This window comes from Macaca thibetana, chromosome 6 (genome assembly GCF_024542745.1).
Source record: "Macaca thibetana thibetana isolate TM-01 chromosome 6, ASM2454274v1, whole genome shotgun sequence".
In the NCBI taxonomy this organism is placed as follows: domain Eukaryota; kingdom Metazoa; phylum Chordata; class Mammalia; order Primates; family Cercopithecidae; genus Macaca; species Macaca thibetana.
This window is the reverse complement of record NC_065583.1, coordinates 18,012,346-18,035,307: the sequence shown is the minus strand read 5'-3', so window position 1 is coordinate 18,035,307 and position 22,962 is coordinate 18,012,346. Positions and strand designations below refer to the sequence as shown.

Here is a 22,962-nt window from a genome sequence, read left to right as displayed (position 1 = left end):
CCTGCAGTTTAGTTAGATTATGTGATTTGGCCTCATATTTCTTCTGGAGCTAGTTGGATAAGGATCACCCTATTAGGGTGCTTAATTTTGTGCTAATGATCCTTCTTTCTGTCTGAAGTCTTCAGGTTACAGTTTTTTCAAAGAAACTCTGTGCTGCTTGTCCTTTTCCGCTTGCTGCATGATGTGCACATCGGTGCCTCCTGCAGCCTTCCACTTGTTAATTGCCTCTCCTTCCTAATGAAGCCTGTATCAGCTCCAGTGCTAATTGAACTTCGTCCTTCATTCAGACTGTGTTATTAAACAAATAGTCACAGTGTTTGGTCTCACTTTAATAGGAGCATTGATGTTTGCTTAACATCAAAAACTTATTAGTAATCCATTGAAAAGGCAATTAATGGAGGACATGTGGGTAAGGAAATTGAACTAGTCTGCACCACAGGACAAAGAATGGCAAAGACACTCTGGTTTTCTAAGGTTTAACTGTCTGTATCCTGGTAGTTGCAAAATGATTGTTAGATTCTTGACTCTTAACCCAAATCAATGAATTTATCATTTATGTAAAGTAGCACTTACATGTCTAATATCAAAGCGAAGGATAAGCTGGCTTACCTGTCTCTGAAGTTTTCAATCATTCTCCCTCTCTCTTTATAACATTTTCCCCAAGTTTTTTAGCAGGACTTATCTTGGTGGTTGCAGAAAACATGAACAGGTGAAAAGAAGGTAATGTGTCACTTGCAGTCTTCCCACCTATAGCTAACCACTGATAAGCTTTGGTGTGTATTCTTTGTTCCTTGGTGCTGCATTCTAACACACACAGAGAGGCACAAAATTGGATTACATATCATATTGACCTGTTGTTTATTTTTTAATTGGTCATATGTTGTAAGTATCCATCCTGGACAATAAATAGAGACCTATGTCATCATAGTCAACGGCTTTGATATAATCTCTTGGTTGGATAGGCTGTAATTTATTTCATCATGTTGTAAGAGGTTTAGAAACAAGTGTCTCTTACTCAATTGTTTACATAGCCTTAAGTTGACTTTATTATTTGAATGAGTAATAGTAATACTAGAAAATAGTAACACTAGAAAAAGAAAATTGATAGACTACTCTGTTATAAAATAACTGTCCTCTGTTTTGTGAGAATATGCAACGTTTGGTATTATCAGGGTACAAATTTATAGGCTATGTAACAACTTTTCTGAGTATCCAATTTTCTTTACTTGCAATTTCACCAAAAAATTATTAAGAAATAACAGGAGGTTGTTCACGAACTATTTTTAAGATAATGGCTTAAGGTGGGATTTTTTCTCTACCTGTATACTCATGAGGATAAATGATACTTGGGTTCAAAGGAGAAACAAACTAAAAACATGAATCTAATGGCATCTGGCAGTGGAGTAAAGCAGAGCAGATCAAATTCTCTTTACAAACCACATTAAATAGATATGAAAGGAGAAGAAGTAATAACGGGGTCACTCCATTTGTTCCACGGACCTGGGATATAATGTGAAACTTCCATCTGTGTTAATGAGTCATGCATGGCTGGGTCCCCAGGCAATATTTAGTAAACGAATGGTGTTATTGCCTGGCAGGGACCCTTTTAGAAAGTGCTGTTGTTGCGCGAACCTAAATATATATATATACACACATATATATGTATGTATTCTGGTTTAGCTAGGATTATGATGCATAAAATGTTGGTAATAGGTTTAAAAGATTAGCATAGACCAGCTTTCCATGAGATTGTTCTTTATATAAAAAAGTTAAATGCTATTTCTAATGTCATCATAAAAGTCAGGCTGGAGGATTATCGATTTTTTGGAGGCTTTTACTAGATAGCTTGATAATTGACTCTCTCAAGTTTTAACACTTGGCCCTGGGTTTGCTGTTTACCTTGCTCAAGCAATTTGGTGTAATTAATTTTTATAGCCGTATTTGCTTTTAGGGTGTATATTTTGGTGGAAAGCTATCTCTAGTCAAAACCTCATAGAATTACTTTTTTCTTTGAATTAAAACACAATTGTTTAAAATAAGAGTCTCATCTATAAAATTAAATAGAGAGTAAAATGCAAAATCTTTTAACATCTTTACAACTACATCAGATAGACATGTCTGTGGATAAGGATTGAAAAGAAACAAAACTGAACCCAGTTAATGTGTTAGGTAGTAGAATTGATCCATGTTTTTAGTAAAGAATAAGTAAACATAAGGGAAAAAGAGCATGAGGTGAGTTGTTGTTTGGCTGGTAACGTCAGTTTTGACAGTTTTATTCGGTTGGGGCCGCAACTATAGCTTGGCTGCGGGCAGGACACCGGCCCTCACAGGTTGCTGAGTTCCAGCAGGGTCTGGTCCAAGATCTGATGAATCTCCACGTTCTCCTCCTTGGCACTGGCCAACGTCTCTTCTAGGTCATCGGTGGTTTTCTCCAACTTTGCCACAGACCTTTTGACAAACTCTGCTCTGGTCTCAGCCTCCTTCAGCTTCTCCTCCAGCAGTTTCATCTCCTCTTCATATTTATCTTCTTTGGTGGAAGACTCCTCCTCTGAGGCCATCAGGGACTTGAGGGTCTGGTCCATGGTTTCAAGTTTCTCCTCCAACTGTCTGGCTCGGCTCTCGGCCACCTCAGCTCTCTCTTCTGAGCGCTCCAGGTCTCCCTCCAGGATCAGCGGTTTCCCGGCCACTTCCTTGTATTTGCCGTCTGAATCCTAGGCGATGAGCTTGGCCTCCTTCAGCTGCACCTCCTCCGACTCCATCTGCTCCTTGCCTTTCATGGCCGGGTTTTTATGACCTTCATTCCTCTCTCACTCTCATCGGCTGCCTTCTCCTCGGTCTCCTCTAGCTTTTGCAGGGCTGTAGACAGCGCTCCTGGGCCCGGTCCGGCTCCTCCTCTTCCTGTTGAATGTGGTGGTTAAGGGAGGTCATATCCGCCTCAGCGTCGGTGGCCTTCTCAGCCCGCTCCAGTTTCTCCTGGGCCTACTTCATGGATTGAGAATACTTTTCGCCTCTGTCCTCTTCAGCTTTTTCCGCTGCCCCTCCAGCTGCTTGCAGTGGTCCTCGGCTGGCTGCTTGTTGGCTTCGGCCCGCTCCGGGTGGTCGATGGCGTTCTTCTTGTCCAGCTTTAGCATCTGCATCTTCCTGATGGCGTCCCTGGCCGGCGGGCAGGCGGTGAGGACTGGGTGCATCGGGCTGGCTGCGTGGACTCGGCGCACGGGTGGCAGGCGAGATTTATTTTTATCCGATCTGGACTGAGATTTATTTTATTTTTTTATTTTTTATTTATTTATTTTTTTGAGACGGAGTCTCGCTCTGTCACCCAGGCTGGAGTGCAGTGGCGCGATCTCGGCTCACTGCAACCTCCGCCTCCCGGGTTCAAGCGATTCTCCTGCCTCAGACTCTGGAGTATCTGGGACTATAGGTGCCCGCCACCACTCCTGGCTAATTTTTGGATTTTTAGTAGAGACGGGATTTCACCGTGTTGGCCAGGATGGTCTCGATCTCCTGACTTTGTGATCCGCCTGCCTCTGCCTTCGAAAATGTTGAGGTTACAGGCATGAGTGAGCCACTGCGCCGGGCCTGGGACCGAGATTGTTTTAATGCTTGTAAAAAACTTTGAGTTGATGCTCATCTGTAGAAAGATTTGGCTTTAAAAATAGTCATTCATCATGCTGACCATTAACGTAATCGGTCAGAAATCACACATACTCCATAGACTTCTAAGAAGAAAGGAAAAACAAACAAAACAAAACAATGGGTGAAGGTTATAAAAAGGTAAGTTCTCCAGCCTTGGAGAAGCATTCTTCCTCTTTTTCCTCCTCCTTTTTTTTTTTTTTTAATCCACAGACTTGTTGGTAGTTGGCCTTTTGGGGATGTGTTTTTCACCACATGATACGGGAACTCTCAATATCTCTCAGGCTGACACCTTATTCTTTCTAATCTGATCAGACACAACGTTTTAAAAAGAAAATAGTTTTAATTAGATGACTGTTTTGCGTTGTTAAAATTTTTTCTTAAATATTTTAAAATTGATTTTTAATGTGATACAATGTGATTGCACAAAGTTAGAAATACAAAGTAAAAAGAAGAAAACAAGGAAAATTGCTAATTCCTCCATTCAGATTCATCATCGTGTTAAATGGTTTTATTTCATTCATTCCAGTCTTTTTTATTTTTCCTTTAATATGGGTACATGTTTGTATATATTTTTGCTAGTATAATAGAATAATGTGATAAACCTTTTTGTATACACATTTTGTGTACAGTTCTGACTATTTCCTTAGGATCAGTTTAAACCCTAAGTTTTAATACTCTGAAGGCTTAGAGTTACTGTGGGGCTTTGGGCTAGAGAGAGGGATTGGTGGTACTGAAGCTGTTGATTATAGGAGAAAAAGAACCCTGCTCCTGAAGTATTCCCTTCACCCCCACTTATAGTAATCCCTCCTGGTGTTGTAGAGATAGCATGGAATTGTCTCTGGCTAGATTATAATTCTGAGGACTCCGGGTTGATTTTTACAGTGTATAAGAAGAAAAAGTTAGAAAAGGGTTTTATGCATGTAAGTCACTCCTAAAAAGTTGTGTAGAAAAATGAAAGCTTATTTGAGATTATTATGTGCTATAAATATTCTGATCTATAAGTTTGATTTTTTTCCTTTGGGGAAAATATAAATCAGAGTATCTTGAGTATTCTTTCTTTAAAAGACAACATGGGTTCAATAACGGAGACTCACAAATGGAGGAATAAGAGAAATATGAAGTTTTGCTTTTGCAAACATACTGAAGTGGAAAATAGAAAAGCTGAAATCAACAATAACAACCACAAAAACGCCACATCCATTTGGACTAAAATACATGTATATATAACACAACTTTCCAAGCATAAAACGAAAACTCTCACCAAGGGAATGAAAAAAATACCTTTTGAAAAACTGCTGAAATAGGCCTGTTGTTGAAATAGTTTTATTTCCCCTTTAGAAGATCTATTTACTACAATTCTGGGAGCGAGAGGGATGATTGTGAATAAAGAATAGAGCCATTTAAGATGTTGTGCAGAGTACCAGAATTTATGAAGACTGGTTTGAATTAAAACTAAATGTCACCAGCAAATAGGAGCCAACAGAAATGTACATTTCATTTATTGTGCTGGGAGCTGGGGAGGGCAGCAGGGATGAGCTTATACTTAAAAGGACTCTCTTTTATATGGCACTAATTTTTAGGTGGAGAACTTAGACCTTACAAAAACATGTGTTTCTCTCAAACCTTCTTAGCTGTTCAGATTAATTCATTAATTGGCAGGAGTTGAAATCATACCTCCTACTTGGGTATGTATAGTACAAGAGAAAAAAACTTCAAATATTAAATGCATTTATTCATTCAGCAAATTTGCATAGGAAGAAACAGGCGAGTTATCTGTCAACAATTAAAATGGAATGATTGGGAGATGCTGGGGGAACCCTTCAGGTTGGGTGGTCAGGGAAGGCCACTGTGTCGCACTGGAGAGCTCTCCAAGATGATTCCAGAAGTTCACCCCTTTCTCTTTTCAATTTAGCGTATCTGTCTTTCCTCCTTCTGTGGCCTTTGCCTTCTTGCAAAGGACTTTCTATTATTATTTACTTTGACAGAGGAACTGTAAAACTGAAATAAAGATGCAGTTAAAAAAAAGAGAGCCTGAAATGCATTTTTTATAAATTGGAGGCTCAGGTGCACCATCCTTTTTTCAACTCCAAGAAAATCATAAATTATTTTATTAGAGGGAATTACCACAGCTCTAGATCTTAATGATTGCTGAACAGGAGGTTTTTTTCTTTCCTAAACATCAAGTAGCTGCCAGTTTTAATTTTCTTTTGGAATTTACACATTAAAAACATTGTTTTAGCTGTTCAACAAAACTGTCTCTTATATCCAAGGGATGGTGCCAGAGTATGAAATGTGCAGCTTGGTTTGATTTCTTCCCCTCTAGCCTGATCCACGAGTAAAAGCCAGCCTTGCATTTTATGACTGGAGGGGCAGTATTCAATATTAATAACTATGGGAAAAAACCAGATTCCAATTTTACTCTTTAATATCTTCATGCCCAGAAGTTTTATATTCAGGTGTCTGAGAGTGGGTCGACCACATTTCTGGTATTTTTTTTTTTTTTTTTTCCCGAGACAGGGTCTTGCTCTGTTGCCCAGGCTGGAGTGTAGTGGCACCATCTCGGCTTACTGCAAGTTCCACCTCCTGAGTTCATGCCATTCTTCTGCCTCAGCCTCCCGAGTAGCTGGGACTGCAGCCCCCCACCACCACACCTGGCTAATTCTTTGTATTTTTCATAGAGATGGAGTTTCGCCGTGTTAGCCAGGATGGTCTCGATCTCCTGACCTCGTGATCTGCCCGCCTCGGCCTCCCAAAGTGCTGGGATTACAGGCGTGAGCCACCACTCCTGGCCTCCAGTATCTTTACTTGATGGTGCTGTGAGGTTCTTTCGCACAGATGATTAATGCAATAATTCTGGCACTTGGGATTTCAAGGACCAGTACAATGGCATAAAAACCAAAACAAAACAAAACAAAACAAAACAAATATTTATTCAGTGTTTGTTATATGTCACACACTGGTCTAGGGTGTGGAGAAATAGCGGTGAACAACAACAAAAAGAAACTGGCAAAAATGATTGCCCGCTTGTAGAGTATATTCAAATAACGGGGGGATAAAGTAAATGTATAAACAAGTAATGTCTCATGGTGATAAGTACTCAAAAAAAAGATTGCAGAGAAGGGATAAGAGGACAATCAGGGTGGAAGTGAGGCCTGCAATTTTACAGAGGAAAAAGATAAGCTTGGGAAGTTCTTCCTGAGTTGGCCACTTGTAAGGATAGATGAGAAGGGGGCCAGACAGCAAGCCAATGTGAATGTCTAGGGAAGTTAGGAACAGCAAGTGCAAAGGCCCTGAGGCAAATGCATGCCTGATTCCGTCTAGGGCCAGTAGGGAGGCCAGTGTGGGCAGAGGGTGGGAAGAGGAAGGAGGAATTGTAGGTGATGGGCTCAGAGATGAAGGGTGAGATCATGTAGGTTCTTATCAGCCCTTAGAAAGACTCTTTGGGTTTTGGTCAGAGTGAAGTGGAAAACCATTTCAGGATTGTGAACCTTAGAATGTCACGATTTGATTTTCTACAAATACACTAAAGAGAGGAAAGGAAGAAGTAGAGAGACCAATTGGAGACTATTTCAATAATCCAGGCAAGAGGAGATGGTGGGTTGGATCAGAGTAGTAGCAGTAAAAGTGGTGAGAAGTCTGATTTTGGATACATTTTGAAAATAAAGCCAACACGTTTTACTGCCAGTTTGGATGAAGGATGTAAGATATACAGAAGGGTTAACAATGAGTCCAAGGTTGTAGGCTGGAGCAAATGGAAGGATAGAGTTGCTATTTACAGAGAAAAAGAGGATTGGGGGGTCTTTTAGGGGAAAGATCAGGAGCTTGATTTTGGACATACTGATTTTGAGGCGCTCATTATTAACAAAATGGAGACGATAAGCAGGATGCTGGGAATGAGTGGTTGAGATTAGAGGTATACATTTGGGAGCAGTCAGCACTAGTGTGCATACTCTGCACTGATGCGCACACTGGCTTCTATGTTGTTCTGTCTGTGACTTGCATAAAAACAGTCTTTGTGGCACACTCAAATTGTAACCCAGTTCCAAGCCAGGTATCTCAAATGGTATCTCTGGTTTAATTCTGGATTGGGGGTGATTTTATTTATATTTTGTCAATATTCATTTTCCCGTCTGTTCAGTCACAACCATGCAGCTACTTATTATTCCTATTTCTTGAGGGGTGTGGGTAAAGGGTCTGCTATTGATTTATAAGCCACAGCAAATTCAGCCCCTTTTGATACTCCTCTGAAAGGAGGCTCTCTTTGAGAAAGTTTTTGTTACCTTTCCAATTCATCCATCTTAGAGTTGATTATAATTTTAAGCTTCATGATGCAATAATCTATAACATTTATATAGTGCCATTATCTCTTTCCAAGTACTTTATGAACATTTGTTAATTGCTTGCCGCATTACCCCACGAGGCAGGTAAAGTCCCATTTGCATTCATTGTAAGAGTTTCCCGACAGTGGGGGTTTGAGCCGTGAAGCGAATGCCCATCAAACACCTGGCCAGTTAGGGATAGAGGGATCAATAAGCAAGTAATGATGATGGCTTCATCTTCATTAATTAATATTATTTTAGTACCTCCAGCATTCCCTCATAAAAGTCAGAACCCCAAATGAAAATGGTGTTTTCTTTCCCTAGAGACTAACTGATGCGATCAACTTGAACAGATGGGAGATACTAAGCACCAAGAGGGTGAATGAGGAGGTGGGCCCAAAGTGCCTTCAACACTTCTCATTATGAAAACAGAGAATTGTTACCCCAGAGGACTTTAAAGCAGTACTTAGTAATCTGGTAGAGTGAGAGTAGAAGCATTTGGCTGACTAGCTAACTACAAAGGCAACTTCATTTTTGCTTACAGTGTTAGAGATCTCAGGCAAAAGATGTTTTATTTATTAAAATTCACTCATTGACTGATTTGTTGATACCTCCTATATGATAGACACTTTATAGGCTCAAAGGCAGATAGCAATATATAAAAAAGACTAACATCTCTGCCCTCATGGAAATTTCTAGAGGGGGAATAATGATAATTAACATTTCAGTACTTAGCATATGCCAGACACTTTCTATCACTACATTTAACAAATCATTTGATTACAACAAGAGTCCTATCATTACCAATATTTTACAGAGAAGAAAACTGAGATATAGAGATAATAAATTACTTGCTCAAATGCATAGTTAATACATTATGGGGCTTTAGACCAAAGATAACCACTATGCTTTAGTTTAGTTTTATTTTCTGCATGAAGTATTGTAGTTGAAGGAGATGATTGGTTTGAAGAATTCACCTTAGCTACTTAAAATGATAAATTTCAACATATTGATCATAAATTCTTAGGAGCCAAAATGCATGCGTGGAGAATTATGTCACAGGTCAAAGGAAAAAATTGGTCTTACATTGTTTTTCTCCAAGTTTTTGCCTAGAGCAAGTAGAACTTGGGTATTCCATTCTCACATCTTCTCTTTCCTGTTCATCTATATTTAATGAAGACTGCTGGCTCTTTCAGATAAGTCTTATGTCTAGGATAGTTGGAAATGATAACTCAGAGCTGGCCATGAGCAAAATGGTAAAGTATGTTGAGTTAGGAATCTTAGATGCTCCCAGTTTCTCACCATTTTCCCACCCTGTTTTTACTCATTGACTTTACAACACCTTTTCAGTTCCTTTGTACTAATGAAATGAATAAAAAGAGCTTAAATTTCACTCTCTCCCCAGTCAATAACTTTACTTTTACAGATTTTATAGATTTACTTTTCATGAAGAAATTTCATGCAAGCATTAGAGCCTGGGCAAGTCTTGGGAGGACTTCTCAAAATGCCTTTTTAGTATAGGCGAAGAATGACACGGAAAAAGAGTAGGAACTTTCAGGTTGGATAGAATTGAGTTTTACTTCTGACCCAATCCTTTGCACATTGTGGGACACTGGAAAGAATATTAAAACCACTGGAGTCTCATTTTCCTAATCTAACTAGGATTCAATAATTTCTAATGTATGTGAATTGAGCTTCTCTGTGCATAGTTACTTGATAGGCGCTTAATAAATAGTTGTTGTTGGTTAATGTTCATTCAACAGATGTTTGAATTCTTGTTATGTATGGGCTAGGTTCTAGGGAGAGAAATTATGGTGCAATGCAAATACCATGAGTGCTAATGAAAAAGGCAATAAAAATGGTCTTCATTCTGAGCCTCAAACAATAGAGGAATAGGGGGTCCCCTCTTCCATCTCTTCTCCATTTTTTTTCCTTTGCATTGATGAGAACAGTAATCACTAAAACACTTTTCTTAGTGTCTTTTGTCATCTCCTATTTTAGTAAGAATTGACTCTACTGATCATCTTGCCCTTGGTCTGTTCTAAGCTTCAAGAAATTGGCCATGAATATTGTTCTTTCTGTTCCTGTGGGTTCCTCATCACTGCTTTCCCCTGCTCTGTTTGTCTGAAGATACGGAGCCTGGGCATTCTGAGTGCAGTTCCTACATTATTAATGTCTGTGCTGCACTGCCTCCCTGAAATAGTGATGATCTGAATTAGGCTGTCTTGGGAATAAAGTAGAGGAGTGGATTCTAAATCTAAGTATAAATGGGAAGCAAAGGAGAGGAAGCTGTTTCACAGCAGCACCGTTAACCAGAACCATGAACACCTCTAATGTGTGAGTGAAAGGGTGATAGGCCGTGAAAGAGACTAGAATTTGGAGGGAAGATCTGGGCTGAGGAGAGAGATGAGGTATGTATCAGGGAGCCTTCTACATAATGATGATATTTAATGTAATGAGACTGGATTAACATACCAGGAACACCAAGGGGGTAGGTAGAGAAATACAAAGAGTAGAGAGGAGGGTCAAGGTACTGCTGCGGGGAAACTGACATTTAGTGAAGGAGCAGCAAGAGGACCTGAGTTAGATCAGACACCTAGGAAAATAATGGTCCTATGGGAAAAGGGAGTTCTGGAAGATAAACTGACAAGATTGTGAATGGTTACATAGGGAATTAGAAGAATGAAAACTGAAAAATAGCTCTAGAATTTTTTGGTGAAGTGGCCATTAGGAATCATCAAAGAAAGACATGGGCATGGTAGTTTGAACAGATTACTGTGGAATAAGAGTGAGTGAGTAATCTAAGGGAAGGAGCTAAGTATGAGCTACTCTTTCAAGATCTTGAATGTCGGAGAGAGGGAGGGAGGCAGAGAGACAGAAAGTCAAAGAGGACTTGAGAGTGATGGGACCTCAGGGTAGGTAGATTAGGAGTAGGAGACAAATTTAGGCGTAGGAAAAGTTTCCAGTAGAGAGACAGAGAGTAAATACAATCTTAAGTCTCTTCTTAGAGAAGAAGAGTAGGGGTTGGGCATGGTGGCTCACACCTGTAATCCCAGTACTTTGGGAGGCCGCGGCAGGTGGATCACCTGAGGTCAGGAGTCTGAGACCAGCCTGACCAACATGGTGAAACACCATCTCTACTAAAAATACAAAAATCAGTCAGGCGTGGTGGCACACGCCTGTAGTCTCAGCTACCTGGGAGACTGAGACAGGAGAATCGCTTGAACCCGGGAGGCGGAGGTTGCAGTGAGCTGAGGTCGTGCCACTCACTGCACTCCACATTGGGTGAAAGAGTAAGACTCTGTCAAAAAAAAAAAAAAGAGTCGTAGTTCTTTGTTTTAGGACTAGTGGAAAGAAAATACATTAGATATAGGATAATCTATTGAGGAGGATGAAGTAAGGATAGAATTTAAGGAGAGAGTTAAAACTTAATATAGGCATTTTGTTATCTTTATAGTTATTTCAGTTAGTTTTATTTTTGAACAATAATCATTCCAGATGAGAAGGATAGTAGATATTTATATTGTAACACATCACCCGTTTCACAGTTTTCATCAGTAATGCTTGTAGGCATATATGTGCTTTAACATTAAACTTTTGCCACTTTAATTAATAACAGGATTATCAATGTAGAAATTTGTGACTTTACTTTTGAATTTTTCATTATTGTCACCTTGAGTATATAGAATTGCTCTTCTATTTTCTATTTCTATTCACACATTCATTTTAATCATATTTTATGATAAAGAATGGTGTAGGTTTTAAGAATTGAAATTATCTAAGGGATCATACAGTCTAAGCCATAGATTAATTTCAACTTATTAGCAGCCAATAGTTTTGTGTCACTTGTGTTTTACTGAAGACATGACCTTCCTTAGAGTGATGGAATAATCCTATTTCCACAGCTCTGTCTCTAGAGAGACAGGTAGGGAGCTGAGATTTTGGACAGCCCAGTTATTATTCATGTGGCTTCAGTATATTCTCATGTCACAGGGTACGCTAATATCTGTCTCATGCAGTTCTTGAAGCAAATATGAGAAATTACACTTTTTAAATCCTTTGAATAGTTAAAATGTACAAAGATTCATATTTAATGTTAGTTACAGGCCTTGGAGAAACCCATTGGCTTACTTCGATGATAACTGTTTTATAAGTTTTGAATTCTGTTGATTATAAGATGTGATATATTAATTTAAAAATAAAAATTTTAGGCTGGGCATGGTGGCTCATGCTTGTAGTCCCAGCACTTTGGGAGGCTGAGAAGGGCAGATCACTTGAGGTCAGGAGTTTGAGGCCAGCCTGGCCAACATGGCGAAACCCTGTCTTTACTAAAAAATACAAAAATTAGCCTGGCATGGTGGCATGTGCCTGTAATCCCAGCTACTGGGAAGGCTGAGGTAGGAGAATGGCTTGAACCCAGGAGGCAGAGGTTGCAATGAGCCGAGATCATGCCACTGTACTTCATCCAGCCTGGGCGACAGAGTGAGACTCCATCTCAAACAAACAAACAAACAAACAAACAAAAAACAAAAAACGCACCAAAAACCAAACAAAAACCAAAAAGCAAACAACAAAAAAGATTTTAGTTTTATTAATTTAGTATCCAATGTTTTAATTTAAGCACTCAACATAAGTTTAACATTCTGTGTTTACCATGTTACCCACTTCCAAGATAGATGATAAAAAGTGTTAGATTCAAAGACAAGTGTTTACAAATACCTACTATATGCCTAGCATTTTATGCAGTGTTTGGTGGTGTGGAATCTTATTTGAGAATAAAATTAAATATAAAATTGTCCTTTTTAAGACTGAATAAAGATGGCCAACTAGATGTAGCCAGGAGAAGCATCTGCCCCTGAGGGAGCAGGGCATCAGGAAGACTGGCATACTCCAAGAAGATCATTGGAGGGAAGGCACTGAGAGTGGATAAAGGGAGGACACAGATGCTTGGCTGAAGAGGGAGGAAGCTGGGAACCCTGCACAGGGCTACTATGCCATGCACAGGGACTCATTCCAGGCCCAGTGACTCTTGGGGAAAGGGTAAGTTGAACAGGCAAGCAGTGACATGCTCTCACCATGGATCTCTGGAATCCTGGCAGCCGGAGACCCCAACACTCCCATGGACACTTGAGCTGGAAGGGAGAGCTTCTTAGAGGTAGTAAGGGCAGGACTCCAGCCTCTGTGGAGCCCTGAGGGTTTGGTACAGGAATTTCTGCAATGGAGCATGGCCAGGAACGCCCATTCCTCAGATTCGTCGTGCTTTCCTAGGGGACATTAGCCTTAAGGGAGCTGTTAGACCGGAACAGAGCAGGGTGATCTTGCCTGTGAGATCAGCCTATTCCAAACTCTGCTGGCCTCTCTCAGGGCCCCAGCCTGGCTGAGCTTGTTTGTGGTGCAGCCCCAGGTGCCCAGTTGGGCCACATCATAGCTCCTTTGCTGGTAGACTGTGCCTAACCATCAAAGAGCTCCAGTAGAGTAGGCCCCACTGACACACACGCTTCCCTATACCATATGCAAAAATAAACTCAAGATGGATTAAAGACTTGAATTCAAAACCTAAAATTATAAAAACCCTTCAAGGTTACCTGGGAAATAACATTCTGGACATAGGACCTGGCAAAGATTTCATGAAGAAGCTGCCAAAAACCATTGCAAGAAAAAGAAAACTTGACAAATGGGACCTAATTAAATGAAAGCGATTCTTCATAGCGAAAGACACTATCAACAGAGTAAACAGACGAGCTACAGAATAGGAGAAAATATTTGCATACTATGCAGTATCTGGAATCTATAAGGAACTTAAATTAACAAGCAGAAAAACCAACTCCCTTAAAAAGTGGTCAAAGGACATGAACAGACAATTTTAGAAGGAAGACATACATGCACCCAACAAGCATATGGAAGAATGATCAACATCACTAATTATTAGAAAAATGCAAATGGAAACCACGATATACTATAATATCTCATAACAGTCGGAATGGTTCTTATTACAAAGTTGAAAAGTAACAGATACTGTTGATGTTGTAGAGAGAAAGTAATGCTTATACACTGCTTCTGGGAATGTAATTTAGTTCAGTCACTGTGGCAAGCAGTTTAATGATTTTTCAAAGAACTCAAAACAGAATTACCACTTGACCCAGCAATCCCACTATTGGGTATGTACCCAAAGGAATATTAATCGTTCTACTATAAAGACACATGCCTATGTATGTTCATCACAACACTATTTACAATAGCAAAGATATGGAATTAACCTAAATGTCCATCAGTAGTAGACTGGATAAAGAAAGTGTGGTACATATACACCGTGGAATACTATGTAGCCATAAAAAAGAAAAAAGATCGTTTTTTTTTTCCTAGCAACATCAATGGAGCTGGTGGCCATTATCCTAAGTGAACAAACATAGGAACGGAAAACCAAATACTGCATATTCTCAGTTATAAGTGGCAGCTAAACCTTGAATCCACATGGACCCAAAGAAAGGAACAACAGACACCATAGTCTACTTGGAGGTGGAGGGTGGAAGGAGAGTGAGGATCAAAAACCTACCTACTGGGTACTGGGTACTATAATTATTACCTGGGTGATACAATAATCTGTACACCAAAACACCATGACATACAATTTACCCATATAACAAACCTGCACGTGTACCACTGAACCTACAATAAATGTGAAAAAGTTATATATAAAATTGCCAAAATGCAAATGTTTACAGCTTATATCTGTACTGTATGGTTGAAGAACAGGGAAAATCATTATGCATTGTCGTAGTTTGAGACAACTCCATTACAAAGGAGGCTCGAGATAGATTCTGATGATAGGAAGAATCTGAGGTAAGTGGAAAGGTGAATAGGCAGTTGTTTATAGCAATTTCTGTCTGTATATTTAGACATGAGTATAAAAATCTCAAACATCTTAAATTTTAATCATTAGGTGTCACAGCAGAATCAGCACTCAAACACAGGACTCTGCACACAGACAAGTTCATAGCTGGTAAAGTGCTGGAAAGTTCGGCGGGAGACAACTCTTGTTAGACATAATAGGGAGCCAACTTCTGCCATAGTTTTGGGGAAATGATGCAGGAAAGTTCCTTTTATTTCTTCAAATAGTGAAAAACTCTTATTTATCACTGAGGGGCTACAATGAACTATTTACTTATTTTCAGTAAAAACAAACAAATGATCAATCGATTGGACAAAGCTCCTGAATAATAAAAAAAACTTTATTAGAATGTTAAATTTACACACAGTATAACCCATTTATGCCTGAGGTGGCAAGTTTTTGAATTTTTTGCAATCAGACCTTGGTGATGACCTTAAAACAGTAGGATGTAAATAACTCCCACATTCTTAGTGTTCCAATACTGTAACACTAGGCATAAGTGTTAAGGGCCAGGGCATGAATCCAGTGGGAGAGAAACAAATTTCCTCAAAGTGTGTTGTTTCCAGAAGAGGGAGGGACACTAGGAACACAGCGCAGCAAACATCCGCCCTTATATAGTTGAAGTCTGTGTCCATTGTAGTATCTGATATTCCCTAAGTAATACTGTAAGTGGAAAATTTCCCTGAGTTTGGTACTTGTAAAAATGTTTTGCTTTCAGAATTGAGTCACAGAATGCTCAAATCTAACAGCATTGCCTGTTGGATTAACGAAAGTACAGGAAGGTTGCTTTGACAGCTCACTATTGCAGTACAACCCAGGTACTTTATATCTTTTTCCCTTCTCCCTTCTCTCTATAATCCCGCTGTTCCCTCTCTAGGTTTCTTACCTCCTGATCACAAAATGGCTGCCAATTATCCATAAGCTAAATCCTAATGCGAGTGAACATGATCAAGGTAGGAAACAGAAGATCTGTCAGAGTTACAAAAGGGATAGATTTTAGGTTCTTTTATCTTTTTGTAAGGCACAAAAAATCCCAGGAAAACTCCAACAGATTTGTTTTATTTAAAAAAATCAGTTTCATTGAGGTATAATTTATAGTAACATTCACCAAGGTTAAGGATGCAAGTTAAGCTTTCACCAATGTATGCAGTCATGCAACCCATACCACAATAATTCAGAAAGTCAAGATGTTCCCAGATAGATTGACATTTCTTCAACTGACTATCTTAAAAATTCTTCTGTCCATAATGATATTTTTATAGAGCTGATCCTTAGATCTTAATGAAAGCTGACATTTCAATAATAGCTAACCTTTATTAAGTGCTTTCTGTGTGCTAGTCACTACACTAAATGTTTGCCGTACTTTACCTCCTTTAGTATTTTGGAAGTTTGATCATGTTCGGACTTGATATTTATCACTATATAATAGTTGCACATATATTCAAGGTACATGTGATATTTCGATACATGTTTATAATGTGTAGTGATCATATCAGGGTAATTGAGATATTCATCACCTGAAACCTGTATCTTTTATTTGTGCTGGGAACATTCATTCTTTTCTTCTAGCTATTTTGAAATATACAATAAATTATTATTAATTATAATCTCCCTAATATCAAATATTAGAACTTATTCCTTCTATCTAATAGTATTTTTGTATCCATTAACCAACTTCTCTTCATTCCCCACTCCTCCTTTCCTTCCCAGGCTTTGGTAACCATCAATCCACTCTTTTTAAAATTTTTAAAACAACAGGGTGGGATAGGTTTTATTAACAGGGCTGTCACTAGTATATATGGTGCCTTTGTGTGAAATAGCAAAAGGTAGCCCTTCTGCTTGGATGTAGGAGACAAGGCCGTCTAAGTAGACCAGGGATGGAGTTTGGCTTTCTCTTTCCTCCTAGACATCTTTGTGGAGTACATAAAATTTTGGATGAAAAAGCCTACTCGACTGTTCCTATTTTACAGTACAAAAACTTCATCTTTAGAGCAGTGAATCAGCCCATTCTGGGTTATGCAGTATGGGGCATATCTTGACTTTCGATGATGGGATTTTACTCACCGGTATCATTGTTAAGTCCATGCAGAAATGTCCTTGGCTAAACAATTCCTTGAATTTCTTTGTAAGATTTTGCCTCCTTCTTATTCAGTATTTACCAACTCTCATATTTTTATTCAGGCTTATCTCTTTCCTCATTGATTTAATAGCATGAAATCATTTTCTCAGTTATGACACTATTAACTATTATTGCAATTACTATTTGTTCATAGAACCTCATATAATTTTATCTTTTTAGTGGAAATTAGCTATAGCTGATAATTATTACAGTAATTTTAAATTGACTAGTTACTAGCATTTCATATAAATTTGTTTGCATTGAGACACATGAAAAGCTCATATCTATTAAGTTTCCTATTTTTGATAAAATTATTCTTGCTTTTATTAGTAATAGATGGTATTAGGTTCTAATGCAATCGCTTGATGATGCCATAATATAAAATGAAAAATCTGGTCAAACATTATATGCCTGGAACAATTTTTATATAATTTTATGATTTTAAAGCTATCATGGAAAGTCCCAGGAGAAATATCTTTGGGAATTGCGAAAACAATTATGTTTGAAATGAATTGTTTAGAGTTTGTTAGTCTGTACTGGATTTTCAAATGCAAATTGTAACTGGAATTTTCTTCTTTTTCTTGAGATTGAGAGAAAGTAAATTAAAATTAGATGTTCATTTCTTGCTCTTTAAGTTCATGGTTTACCCATCTTGCCTCCTGAAAAATAGGTATAATTAGATCTCTTGCATAATTTTCTCACTATTCTATAAAAAGCAGTGTACAGATTATTGAGAAACTAGAAATAATGGCAGAAAAGTCTCCAATTAGAAAATGATTGATTAATTTGTTGCAGTTGATAAAATATTAGTGTCTATTTTCAGATTCTAGGACTAAAAAGCAAATAACTCAACCTGTATCATCTATTGTGACTTAAAATCAAAGTGGCTGTCAATTACTTTGAGGCACGCTCCTTTTTGGCATAAACTTATTTTATTGTTTTTTCTGTTTTGTGTTTGTTTCTCAGCAACAATATGTCTCCTTGAAGTTTCAGAGCAGATCTCTTAAGCAAAAGAAGATTTTTTTTTTTTAACTACACTTTTATGTTTGGGACAGCACATTACTCATTACTCTAGAGCTGTAGATCTTAAAGTGTGGCTCTTCTTTCATCTTTCAGTAGCATTAGCATCACCAAGGATCTTGTTAGAAATGCCAGTCTTAGGGTACCATCCCAGAGCTGTCGGATCAGAAACTGGGATGGGCCCAGGGATCTGTGTTTCAATAAATCCTTCCAGGGGATGATGATGCATGCAAAACTTCGAGAACTACTTTTCTAAAGGAACTTAATACAACCAAATTAACTATGTTGCTATTAATTATTTGCAATATTTTAGTCTTGGGTAGAATTGCTAAGTCACAGGATATGAATATATTCAACTATAGCAGGTAATGCTAAGTAGTTTTATAAGTACCTGTTCCAATTTAGAGTTCTACCAGTAGTAAATAAAAGTCTTACTGTGTTATCCCTAACTTTGTCAGACATTTTAATTTTTATAGATCTGGTGGGTGTGAAATGGTATCAAGTTATGGTTTGAATTTGACTATACTTAATGACCTTTAGCATCTTTTCATGTATTTTTATGTTTGTTGGTCAGTTACATTTATTTACATTTAAGTAAATTGTTTACTTTTACCTTATCATTTCTCAATTGGGTTTTCTTTTTTGATTCATAGGAGTTTTAAAAATATTGTGGATACTAATCCTTTATCATTTTGTGTTTCATATCTTTTCCCTGGTTATGATTTTTACTATCACTTTTCCTGATGTATCACTGAAGAAGTTCACAATTTTAATGTAGTAAGATCTATTTGACTTAATTTATAATTTTCGCTCCTATGATTTGTTTAAAAACTTACCCTTTATGCAGAAAACAGAGAACTATTCTCTGATTTTTTTTTCTAGAAGATGTTTAAGGCTTTAACATTTAAGTTTTTATTGTACATAAGTATCATACATGTACCTATATATAAAATTATATATGTATACACACATTTTACTGAGGTTTTTGATTCACATGTAATAAAATATATACCCATTTAAAGTGTATACTTTGGGTTTTGACAAATGCATACACTCATAACCACTACCACAAGCAGGAGGTCGAATATTTGCATCACCTCAAAAAGCTCCCTTTACAGTCTGTTGCTCCCAAGTCACCTGGCCTCGGCCAACAACTTATCTGTTGAATAACCAGAGATTTGTTTTGTCTTTTCTAAGAATTTCGTATAAACGGAACCTTACAGTACGTATTATTTTGCATCTGGCTTCTTTCACTCAGCATAACGTAATTGAGATTTATCCGTGTTGTTGTATGTAGCAGTAGTTGTTTTCTTCTTACTTTCTATTTGCCAAGTCTCATTCCATTCTATTGTGGGATAGTCCACAATTTGTGCATTTATTTACCTGTTAATAAATTGTTTCCAGTTTTGTAAAAATTATTTTGGAAAAAGTGGTCATGAATATTTGTATTCAAGTTGTATGGACATATGTTTATATATCTTGGAAAGCTAGGAATAATAAGTTAATATTTAACTTCATAAAAAACTACCAAAATGTTTCAAAAGTAGTCCTATTTTGTATTCCCACCAGCCATGTATGAGAATTCTAGTTTCTTCACATTCTCTCCCACACTTGGTATTGATAGTCATTAATTTTAGGCATTTGAATGTGTGTTTAGTAATATCTCGTTGTGGCTTCTGTTTGCATGAAATTGGTTTTTGTGATGTATGGGAGATATTCAGTTTCATTCTTTTTTTTTCATCTGATCAACCAATTGTCTCAGTACCATTTAGTGTATAATACATAATTTCCTCATCAATATGCAATGATAGTTCTATCATATCCTGAGATGATACTAAAGCTATGTAAAACCCGCTATGAAAATGGGCACTCTCCTTTTTTTAGAGCTTGGAGTAAAATGTAAAAGTTTAACAGGCATATTTAATTTCATGCTTTAAGTTAATCAATATTTTAATAAGCTTCCTTTAGAAATTAGAATGCTTGTTAGTAAAGTCACCACTTATTCAACCCTAACTTATTCTCTTCTTGCTCAGTGTCTTATCTATTTTTTCTCTTTTAAAACATTCTTAGCCTTGAAGCTTTACATGTGTTTTTTAAAAATCCTATATTTTTTCTATAATTTTCAGTGGTCTATACTTGATCTGTGCTCCAGATATGTGGTTAACAATATTGCTGGCTGTGAAAGTCCTCTTTAAGATTTATTCTTCCTCTGAAGAGAAGTAGGTATCCCAGAGAGAGAACATGAAAAATATAAAAAATATGAAAGTATGAAGGTGAAAATTAAAAATCACCTATAATCTTTCCTTTCAGACATAATCATAATCTGCATTTTTTGTTTCCATTTGTTTATCAAAATTATACATACAAATGTTAAAGAAAAAGTAATTTGGAATCACTTAGTGTTGAAAGTTAGTCTTTAGCACTTTCTCTTTCTCCTTCTCAATTCTATTCTTCTTCTTTTTTTTTTTTTTTGAGACAGAGTCTGGCTCTGTCGCCCAGGCTGGAGTGCAGTGGCGCGATCTCGGCTCACTGTAAGCTCCGCCTCCGGGCTTCACGCCATTCTCCTGCCTCAGCCTCCCGAGTAGCTGGGACTACAGGCACCTGCCACCACGCCTGGCTAATTTTTTGTATTTTTTTTGATGGAGATGGGGTTTCACCATGTTAGTCAGGATGGTCTTGATCTCCTGACCTCGTGATCCGCCCACCTCGGCCTCTATTAAAGTACACACTATTCTTTAGTGTGTACTTGAACATTCTTTAAGTATGTGGTTTGTTCTAGAAGCATTATTAAGACTTTTGTGTTTGACTACTGTTAAATTGTAAAGTTAAAACCTAATAAAAAGTATTTACAGAATTGTGACTGTATATTTGGAAATTTTAATATAAATAAAAGTATTTTAAGACATAAGGCCAATAATAAATATATGTAGCTATAGTCACAATTGAGAAAATGTGTTGTAAAATACATCAAGTTTGCAATATTATTTTAGTTAAGAACTATGTTTGGTCTATTTCTGGGTCAAGGATGTTAAATTGTGCTAATGTTTAGTTTTATATCACATTTTTTTGTAGAAACCCTATTGTGCAGTAAATAGTGTAAATTGAATTAATTTGTTTTTATGTTTCCATGACAAAATTTATACTTTCATCTTCAAAGTAGATGCTTCAAATTTATTTTCTAATATTTAAATTCCCTAGTTAAGAGTGGAGACAAGAAGATTTAAAATGTCTAATCTCTTAGGGTTTAAAAATACAAGCAATTATTGTGTGTGTTGGATTTATTACTTTGTAGATTAAAATCAATGGGATTTTTGCAATTAATGACAAAATTGCATATAATGGTCTTATGGTATTAATAGTCTTGGTAAGCCATCTGTAGCAGTTTTCAATTCTCAACATAATTGCATAGAGTAGTTTATGTTTTCCAAGGAAAAATCTCTGGCAAACTATGCCTCATTTTATTTCTATTTTAAGCTAATCCCCTGACTCAATCTTAGATCTATGAGTTACTCTTATTTGGAGATTTGGGAGTTTGCAGAAGTGTGGAGATAATAAAATCACGATTTGCTAAGTTGCATACTGTTCAGGGATGGCAGGTTCTTCCTATACCAATTCAGTGTTTTATTGTTTCTGTATGTGTGTGGGTGGGGTAGGGGAAAGGTGAAAATAGCATTCTGTCCTTCCACTTGGGTGTGCAAGTTTACCATTTGCACTTAAGAATGTGTCATCTATCTAGAATAATCAGTTGGGTGAAATGGAATCTGTGAACTGACATTTAGTTATGTGACACAGGTGGTCATTTCTCTCCTAACATGTCAATGTGTGCCTGTGAATGAAATCCAAAGACCCTTTTGTTTTTCCTAGTGTGAACTTCAGGTACAAGAGTTGAGTTGTTCTTACTCAATTCATAGTAAGCTCATTGTTATATTTTGGTGTTTGACCCTCCAAATCTCATGTTGAAATTTAATCGCCAATGCCAGACGTGGGGCCTAATTGGTGGTGATTGGGCCATGGGTGCAGATCCCTCCCGAAAGCCTTGGTGCCATCTTCCCTGTAGTGAGTTCTTGCTCTATTAGTTCCCAGAGAGCTGGTTGTTAAAAGAGCCTGGCACCTCCCTCCTCCTCTCTCTTCCTCTCTTGCTGTGTGATTTCTGCACAGACCTGCTCCCTTTCATTTTCCCTGAGTGGAAAAGCCTGAAGCTTTCACTGGATGCCCAGTCTTCCAGCCAGCAGAATTGTGAGCCAAAATAGACCGTTTTTGTTTATAAATTACCCAGTCTCAGGTATTTCTTCATAGCAACACAAACTGAATCAAGACACTTATCATTGCTTTACCTTTTATTGTCTATGGTGTTTTTTTTTTCTTTGATCTTCTACCCTGATTCTACCCTATATATAAGCATAGTCTTCATTGAATTTAACATATAACATACCATGTTATATGTTGTTCATATGTTCATTTAGGTATATGTCTGTAACAAACATGCTGCTTTATTCTGGGGTGTCTTCAGTTTATGTAGATGACACTATGCTACAAAATACACTCCTAATATTTTCTCTCAACATTAAAAATATTTTATTTATTATTAACTATTATTTGTTATTTTATGTTTCCATTATAAGTATTTATTACATTTTACTTACCCATTCATTTAGTGATCAAAATCTTGTAGGCCTCCAGCATCTTGATATGAGAAAAAATGCATTAATTATCATCTTCGTATGTGGCTCACTCTTGAAGGACAATTGTTGGGTGCTGGGATGTTCTCACCCTCAGTGTTCTTCCACCAGTAGTTCACGAGGCTTTCAGCAGTTGATGCTATCTGACCTTTTACATTTTGCCATTCTAATGTATGTAAAGTGGCATCTCCTTTAAATTTGGATTTCTCTGATTACTAATAAGGCTAAACATCATATTCTTATAAATCATTTAAGGTTTTCATTTTTGTAAATTGCCTATTCATAGCCTTGCTCATTTTA

At 37.5% G+C, this 22,962-nt stretch overlaps 1 protein-coding gene and 1 pseudogene across 2 annotated transcripts in view; both read right to left on the bottom strand.

The window, feature by feature from the left end:
- NUDCD2 (NudC domain containing 2) overlaps window positions 1-22,962 on the bottom strand; it is a 991,190-nt gene that overhangs the window by 258,397 nt on the left and 709,831 nt on the right. The gene's annotated exons all lie outside the window — the stretch shown is intronic.
- LOC126956085 (tropomyosin beta chain-like) lies at window positions 2,121-3,188 on the bottom strand (annotated as a pseudogene). Its single transcript, XR_007726243.1, has one exon. The product of XR_007726243.1 is annotated as a tropomyosin beta chain-like (transcript).